The following is a 9,469-nucleotide window of genomic DNA, read 5'->3' as shown; positions in this document are numbered from 1 at the left end:
GATTGAAAAAATAGAAGACAATGTGAAATATCTCATTGGAAAAACAACTGACCTGTAAAACAGATCCTGGAGAGATAATTTTAAAATTATTGGACTATCAAAAAAACTATGATTAAAAAAAAGATCCTAGACATTATCTTTCAAGAAATTATCAAGGAAAACTGCTTGTATATTCTTGAACTGAGAGGTAAAATAGAAATTGAAAGAATCTACCCATCACCTCCTGAAAGAGATCCCAAAATGAAAACTTCCAGGAATATTATAGCCAAATCCAGAGTTCTCAGGTCAAGGAGAAAATATTGCAAGCAGCCAGAAAGAAACAATTCAAGTATCATGGAGCCACTGTCAGTATAACACAAGATTTAGCAGCTTCTACATTAAAGAAACAGAGGGCTTGGAATATGGTATTCCAGAGGGCAAAGGAGCTAGAATTACAACCAAGAATCACCTATCCAGCAAAATTGAGCATAATCCTTGGGGGGGGGGTTAATGGACATTCAATGAGCTGGAGAACTTTCAAGCATTCTTGATGAAAACACCAGAGCTGAACCAGAAAATGTGACTTTCAAATACAAGACTCAAGACAAGCATAAAAAAAGGTAAACAGGAAAGGGAAATCATAAGGGACTTAATAAGTTTAAACTGTTTACATTTCTACATGGGAACATGATATTTGCAATTCATAAAACCTTTCTCATTATTAGGGTAGTTAGAAGGAGCATATATAGACAGAGGGCACAGATGTGAGTTGAATATGAAGGGAGGATATCTAAAAAATAAAATTAAGAGTGAGAGAGAAATGTACTGGGAGAAAGGGAAATGGAGAGATAGAAGGAGGTAAATTATCTCACACAAAAGAGGCAAGAAAAAGCTTTTGCAGTAAAGGGGAAGAGAGGGGAGGTGAGGGGAAGTCAGTAAACCTTACTCATCATCAGAATTGGCTCAAAGGGGAATGACATACACACTCAATTGGATATAGAAATCTCTCTTACTTACCCTACCAGAAAGTAGGAGGGGAAGGGGATAAGAGAAGGGTGGTGGGGTGGTGATAAAAGGGAGGGCAAATTGGGGGAGGGGATAATCAGAAGCAAAACACTTTGAGGAGGGCAGGATGAAAGGAGAGAGAAAATAGAATAAATGAGTGGGAGGGAAAGGACTTCTAAGCATTACTGACGAGAAGATCAGAGATACACAGAAATTTTGTAAAAGAAACATAAAAAGGTAATATATATATATAATATATATATATTATATACATATATTATATATATAATATGTATATATATTACATATATATACATATTATATATATATGATAAAGAACCAAACATAAATAAACTGTTTATATTCTACTAAGGCAGAATGATACATGTTACCCTTCTCAACCCTATCATCATTGGAGAGTTTAATTAGAACAGGCCTGGGAGTGATTCTGTTAAGTCTTGATGATCTTAAGAATAAAATAGGAAGAGAAAGGTAAGGGAATACATGGCAAGGGTGGGGGGGGGGGAAAGAAAGGAATGTGAGGAAAAAATATCTCACATAATCTAGATATTCAAATAGACATCTATACAAACAAGGATGAAGCGTTGTTGGGGGTAATGGCCAACACTTGTCGCTCACTCTCCTCTGAATTGTAAGAAAGAATACACACAGAGAGAAGTAAAGAAATGTATTTCAATCAACAAGGAAATAGGAGGAAAAGGGAAGAAGGGAGAATTGGGGGGAAGCTAGATTAGATAGGTTTTAGCCTAAGCAAAACAAATTCTAACTAAGTATATATTAAAATATTTATATCTCTTTTTGAGATATAAAGGAGAGAATGAAAATCTGAAAGGAGTGTTGATAAATTCTGAAGTGAATAAACAAGTTATAATAAATAAATGTGATGTTATACTACTGTCCTGTAAAAAAAAAAATGATAAAGGAGATGATTTTAGACAAACCTCAGAAGATTTGTAGGAACTGATACAGAGTAAATTGAACAAAAACAGAACAATTTATATGACAACCACAATATGATAAAGTCAAACAACTTTGAAAGAATTAGGAACTCTGATGAGCTTAATAATCAGCAATGACTCCAGAGGGTTAATGATGAAACCTGCTACCTACCTCCTGATGGAGAGCTGATGTAGAGTACAGAATGAAACATGGTTTTTGAACATGGCCAGTGAAGAAATTTGTTTTACTTCACTGTACATGTTTATAATAAGAGTTTTTTCTTTCATTCTCTTTGAAGGTGGGTAGAGACTGGAAAGCAGAGACAAGGCAGATTTTTTGCTCCTTGAAAAGATTTACTATATACATATATGCACACATATGTATATATACACACATATATGATATTTTTAAGAGATATCGTGTGAGGGAAGAGCTCTTTGGTTTCTCAAACAATTCTTTTAAACAATAAGGAAGCCTCAAGCTATGTCTGATCTTCAAACTGTAAATGTACTGTCTATACTGCCCCCAAGGTTAGTGATGAATTTCTTATATGTAAGTAAGTAGAACATGCTTCTTGCATGATATTGAAGGTTTCTTCTATCTCTGACACTCTGTGACACTGCATAAACACACAGGAATCACAAAGAGTTATGAAAAGAAAGGAGATGGATCAAAGTCACTACTAAACCTGGACGATTTTTTAAATAAATATCGACCTAGACCCTGTGAACAGATAGGGACATAATAGGAAAATCCAAGCCAATCAATGCCTTTAATTGATAAAAGATGAAGGATTTAATGATTTATTGATTTATTATCATAATCCTTTCCACCCTGTGATTAATAATCCTATGGCTCCTTTCATTCTTACCTTACCCACAACATAGTTTTGAAAACCACCTTTTTGAGAGCCTTGGCTCATTCTGGCCTTCAGCAGTCCAGACACTATTCTTATAGGACCTTGTTATTCTTTTGTATTTATACTCAGATACCTGCTCATACTTTGATTTTCAGTACACATCTTAAAAATATGAGCTGGATAAATTAATAGGCAATAGCAATTGGATGTGTAGGTATAGACTACTGCACAAAAGAAATAGTTAAAACATAAGACTTCTCAAAGAGCATTGAAAAATAGTTTAAAAAAGTAAGACGGCACCCCATTTATCACAATGGACACATATGAACCCATAAACAGATACAGAAAATGATGAGGTATTCCAAAAAATCACCTTTATTATACTCTCCTGGAACATAAAGATGTTTATGTAACTTGGGATAATGCTGAACAGACTGCACTTTCAACTCAGTTTGCATTGTCTGAGCAGTACCCTCTTTCTCTTATTTCTTAAAGAGAGTAGGGTATTAATCAAAGGGGCAAAAAGGCCTCTCACTTAATTCAGCTACCAGTTTGGGAGAATGGAGGTGGGAGGCACTTATAGGAAGTAGACTTGGAGGGATTGAGTGGTTTCAAGGAACAAACTCTCCAGGGGTGAGCCCAAAAGACTAAGTGACTGTTGCTCTATTGAATAAAACAGACTGTTAAGCCTGAGTTATGTAACTATATTTAATTATATTGTGAAAATTTCATCATTCAGGACTCCTGCATATTTTACTTCAAAAAACTCTTGACAAGAGAAATGTCTATGACCATGAGGGGACTCTTGTCAGATTGGACATTTCTCTCTCAAACAGAGCAATGCTTGGATATCTCCTTGTACTGCCCTTGCTCGATAATTCACTGGGACTTCCCAGTGATACAATGGGAGACAGGCAGGAATTGAAGTCTCAGGATCTGTGATTGAATCTCAGCTCTGCCACTCAACATATGGGAGAGCTTGGGCAAGTCACAACCTCTGTGGATTTCATTTGCCCGACCAGGTGGCCTCTGGAGCCCCTTCCTGCTCTAGAACTATAGCCCTGTTCTACCAATGTGCAAACCATTTCACAGCATGGAAGTGAAACAGTAGTACAGGCACCATTCTCCATGTCTGTCATTATAATCTGCCTACATTCAAAGACTAAAATGTTGTTGTCTTGGCCTGTACTGGTTATTGTTGGCCAAATCTGGCATTAGATATAATCTGTTAAGGCTTCCAATACTATGGGCCCTTTTTAGTTGAGATTTCACTTGTCTCTTTCCTCATTTTTACAATCTCCATGATAAGCAAGAAAACTTATTAATTTCCCAAGTCTTGAATCTAGAGAGCTCTGTCCAACACTGTGCAAATATTACTGACTACTAAGAGTTATTGACTTATTTTGTTTGAACTGTGATTGGTCTCACATTTCAGCTTTAGGGCTGTCATTCCAAAAAAATGAATATTGTCCTTCCTGATCACCAGTAGATATGAGTCATTTGCCTCAAGGGTTCTACTTAAGAAACTTAGGAATTTTCTTTCTTTGTATCTCTGTGTCTGTCTCTCTGTCTTTGTCTCTTTCTCTTTCTCTATCTCTGTCAGTCTCTGTCTCTTTTTCTATCTCTGTCTCTCTCTGTGTGTCTCTGTTTCTGTCTCTCTCTCTCACACACACACACACACACACACACACACACACACACACACAGCCTCATAAACCCTAACCACTAGTAACACCCTAACCACTAGTATTCCTGATGTAGCACTTAGGTGTAGTCAGTACTATCAAATGTAAACACATTAATCAAAATCCTAATAGGACAGATAAGGGGAACTGCTCTTAGTGGGGAAATAGGGTCAGAACACATCAAAAGACGATTTACTGTGGCTTTTCCCAGAATGCCTAGGAATATAGGTGAACCCTGACCACAATGTCTAATTGGCGTATTCATATCATAACCACCTATATGGACTTTACTGTCCCAAAGAGGTTGGTTTGAGCTGAAGTCAGATATCATAAGTAATAATGATTGGACAGCCAGTCACCTTTGCAGCAAGATATTTAAACAAAGCCCAACTAGTCAGCTAAAACAGTACCTGGGCCACATCTTGCTCACCTCCCTGTTTTACAACTTGTCTTGGAATACTTGTAAGTAACCATACAAAGCCTTCTTTTCACTTTTCTTTTCATTAGCTCTCAAAGTGCAACTGATGATGATGTTGAGGACATGTGGACTAAGTGTGATTATATAATGAGGTTGTTAATGTTGCAGAAGACTAATAGAATTCAAGGTGACCCTGACCAATTAAGGGAAAAATTTATACTGAACAGGATGACATCCTATAACAAAAATTACAAAGAAGTAAAACTAGGAAATGAAAATATACTATATATTCATGTTACAGGAAAATATAAAAAGAACTAGAGTTCAAGGTGGACCCCTAGTAAAATACGTATCAATAGTATAGCACAGCAGGGATTGATTAATAAGATTGACATGTTAGACACAGAAAGTAATTCTTCCAGAGTCTGAAATATTCTTTTGTTAGGGGATCATCCTATCAATCTAAAATACAGAGATGTTCAAAGTAGTAGATTCAGAGTTCTAAAGTAGATATACATTGTGTAGTCCTGGGCTCTACATTTTAAGGCAGAATGTGGAAAAATCATAGGAGTTCCAGAGAAAAGCAGTAAAATTGATTAAAGTTTTGGAAAACAAAACTAATAAGGGAAAATTAGAGTTAAGATTGGTTAGCAAAGTAAATATTTAAGCTAGAAATTGTATTTGGGTATTAAGAATGGTTAGCAAAGTAAATATTTACGCTAGAAATTGTATTTGGGTATTTGACCACATTTTATGAGGAAGATGTTGCCTATTAAGGTTGCATTAACCTAGAATCCCATCAGGCATTTGCCTAAGGGCTAAAGAATCAATCACCAAATATTTGTCAAGAGCCTACAATAAGTTAAGTACTATGCTAAATGCTAGAGCTTTTTTTTAAATTTTCATTGGGTTTTTTGGTTCAATTTTTATTTATAATGTCATAGCTGTAGGAAATACCCTGTGATATGTACCCGTGCATATCAACGTGTGCTTTGTGACTTGCCCAGGGTCAGACAGCCAGTATGTGTCAGAGGCACAATTTGAGCCAAATGTTTCTGACCTTGAGAACAACTCCATATGCACTGTGTCAGGCTGTGCTGGGGACAGAAAGAAAAAATGATGGTACCTGTCTTCAAGAAGCTTACATTCTATTGGGAGTGACAACATGTAGACATATCAAAGTTCATACAAAATTAATGTAAGGGAAGGCATTACAGAAGCTGGAAGGGATCCAAAAAGGTCTCTTGTAGAAGGACTTGATTTGAGTTTTGTAAGAAACTAGGGATCATAAGACGTAGAGGTAAAGAGAGAGTGCGTTCCAGAGATGGGAATCAGCTTGTACGATGAATGGTACAGAGATGACAGATGGTGTGTCTTATGAGAGAAACAGCAAGAAGGAAAGTTTGACTGGACTGTAGTGCATGACTGGAAATAATGTATAAGACTGGAAAAATAAATTGGAAGTGGGTTGTGAAGGGTTTTAATTCCAAACAGAGGAGTGTATGTTCCATGCTAGAGGTAATTGGAGGTTATTAAGCAGGGGGCTCACTCTTTGAAACAGATAGAGCAAAGAATAATAAATGACTGTGATGTCTACGAGTCACCTAAACAGAGAATAATGGCTGGGGTGGTGGGTTTGGAGTCAGAGCCCTGGGTTTGAGCACTGACTTTGCTACTTTATTCTCTGTGTGACCTCGAAGAAGTTTCTTAACTTCTCTGTGCCTCAGTTTTCCTCATCCGTAAAAGGATAGGGTTCTACTAAATAATTTCTAAGAGATGCCATTTCCGGGGCAAGCAATGGACGATTAGGGAATATAGCCTATATCCCTGAATGCCTCCTCTTTTTAAAGGACACTGACTCCCAAAGATGTTAAGAAACTTATGCCAAGGCACACAGACAGCCAGGAATCTATACCAACTCCTCTCACTGCAGAGCCAGCACTCTTTACAAAGCCCTTCACTTATTTCAGTCTTCTTGCACAATATGGAAATGTTTGATGGGGGCGGGGCCCAAGCCAAGATCTTCGCCCTTTGCCCCAAAGGGAATCTGACTCACAGGCCCCAGACCCTCATCTCCTTAGAAAGCCCTAGCTTACCTTTAGATCTTATTCAGATGCACCTTCAACCCTTGCCCTGAATAGAATCTGGCTCCTGTTTGTCTACAGGACCCAGAAAACCCTTAAACCTTCAAATTTCTTAATCGACTCCCCTCATATCCCTTTGAAAGCTTTAGGCTCCCTCTTCTCTATAGGCCCCAGAAAGGCCTTCCTTACAGACTTCCTTTATCTCCTTTTGAAAGTCCTAGCCCCACCTTGATTTTGTGCAGATGCCTTTCAAACTTCTGCCTTCCTGTTCCCATTGTCTATTCAATCTCTCTGACCTCCTCAATGAGAATTCTTACCTAGACCCTTTCCCCAACCCCCTTCTCTGGCCACCCAAAGTTAACTTTAGTATTTAAGATCCACCTTGGCCCTCATTCAGATGCTGAGAATCTCAGGCCCACAAGGCTGAGACCCTCTCATGCCTGCTCATCTTTACGGGTGTCACCCGGCTGAGAATCTCTCGTGCCCCAAAGGCTGAGCCTTTCTCATGCCTGCCTGTCCTTATGGGCGTCACCTGGCCGATGTGATTTATCACTAATAAACTTTTTCTCTGGCTGAAGAAGATTTGAGTTGAATTCATTCCGCAGGGCCCGGTACCGCGATCTTGGGGTCCCAGCACCCCAAAACCCCTAGACCTCTTCATGTTTAACATAATTGCACAGGTATAACCTATATCTAATTGTTTACCGTCTCAGGGAGGGGGGAAGGGATGAAGGGAGTGATAGAACTCAAAATTTTAAATAAAAATGCAAAAACAAAAGTAGTATCATTATGTCCTAGAAAAGGAATACATGTAACTACAACCACCACCCACCCACCCCCCACCCCCCACCCCTGCAAATAAATAAATAAATAAAAAGTCCTTTACAATTTGGCTCCAATCCTTCTTTCCCACACAATCTATTTCACATTACTGTGCCTCATGAACCCTATGTTCCAGACATAGCAGCCTCTTGGTTTGCTCTCCAAACATGTCATTCCATCTCCCACCTCCATATCCTGGCCCAGGCTATCCCTGAAGACCTCTTCTGAGTGACCCTGAACAGGCCACTCCCCTATTCTGACACCTCAGTTCCTCATTGGTTGTTGTAACAGTTTAGTTGTTTTTAGTCCTGTCCAACTCTTTGTGACCCCATGTGGAGTTTTCTTGGCAAAGATACTGGGGGTGGTTTGCCATTTCCTTCTCCAGCTCATTTTGCAGATGAGGAAATTGAGGTAAACAGGATTAAGTGACTTGCCCAGGGTCACACAGCTAGTAAATGTCTAAGGTTAGATTTGACCTCAGGAAGAGGAGTCTTACTGATTCCAGCCTCTCTAGCACTGTATCAACTGTGTCACCTCCCTGCCCATTTGGTAAAATAGATATCATAATATTGCCCTACCTAGCTCTCAGGGCTGTTTACAAGGGAATTATTTTATAAATTTTTTAAAATGCTATATAAGCATGGGCTGTTATTACAAAGAACCCTCCTTTCTTCTCCCTCTTAGCATTTCTAATTTCCTTCAAGGCACAACTCAAAAGGACCCAGAGGTCTTTTCTGTCAGTGTTTCCCACCCACCGCCTGGGGAAATTACTTTTCACATATTTTTTATTAATTTATCTGCATACATAGTCATTTTCCCCATTCTAATGTAAGCTTTGGGAGGGCAGGGCCTGTTTCTCTCTGTCTTCACTTCACCAATATGCAACACAGCACCTAGCATCAATCAGGTGCTTCATGAGCATTTGTTGGAGTGAGTATGGATGAAGCTAAGAGAAAGAAAGAGTCAGCAAAAATGTAACACCCTTTTGGGAGTTAAAGCTTGAATTAACTTGGCATTTTCTCAAAATCACAGTCGGGTCAGAGGCAGGGCAAGAACTCTGACAAAGAGATCAGTTAGCAAACCAAAAAGGATGCAGGAAGGAAGAGAAAGGAACAGAACTGTTATTTAAATCTTTTCCCTACCTGGGGACATGACCTTTGCATAAACAAATCCAAGCTTAAAGACACAGAAAGCTTAATTCTATTCACTAATAATCACTGGCCTCACTGTTGGGGAAAGACCAATAGCACAGCCATTCAGTATCTTTCTGTTTAGAGCCCATGCCACCACCATTACGTTAGAAGTCTAGCATGGAGCATGTCTGTAGCTACCACACCTCATGATAGAAATCGGGCTGGAGGATATCCTGGTTAATAATCAGAGGGCAGCTCAAGTCCAGGAGTAGTTTGGCCTCTTAGAATTGCTGTACTTCTCCTTGGAATGTCCTCTGTTTTCATTAAATTATAATTACTGCACAGTGTCCTAAGTCCTGTTTTCCCTTCGCATTAAAAGGTAAGACATGCAAACAAAACAGGCTATATGTATTTCGTTTTAACTTGTACTATAATGCAATAGGAGCTAAGAAAATAGATTCACCGAATCTGGTGGGGCTATGTGTCTGTTGCACACTAGCCTGAAAATACTGGAAGAACTGGGA

Source organism: Phascolarctos cinereus, unplaced genomic scaffold (genome assembly GCF_003287225.1).
Source record: "Phascolarctos cinereus isolate Bilbo 61053 unplaced genomic scaffold, phaCin_HiC Scaffold_7;HRSCAF=346, whole genome shotgun sequence".
NCBI classification, from domain to species: Eukaryota; Metazoa; Chordata; class Mammalia; order Diprotodontia; family Phascolarctidae; genus Phascolarctos; species Phascolarctos cinereus.
This window is presented reverse-complemented; position numbering follows the sequence as displayed.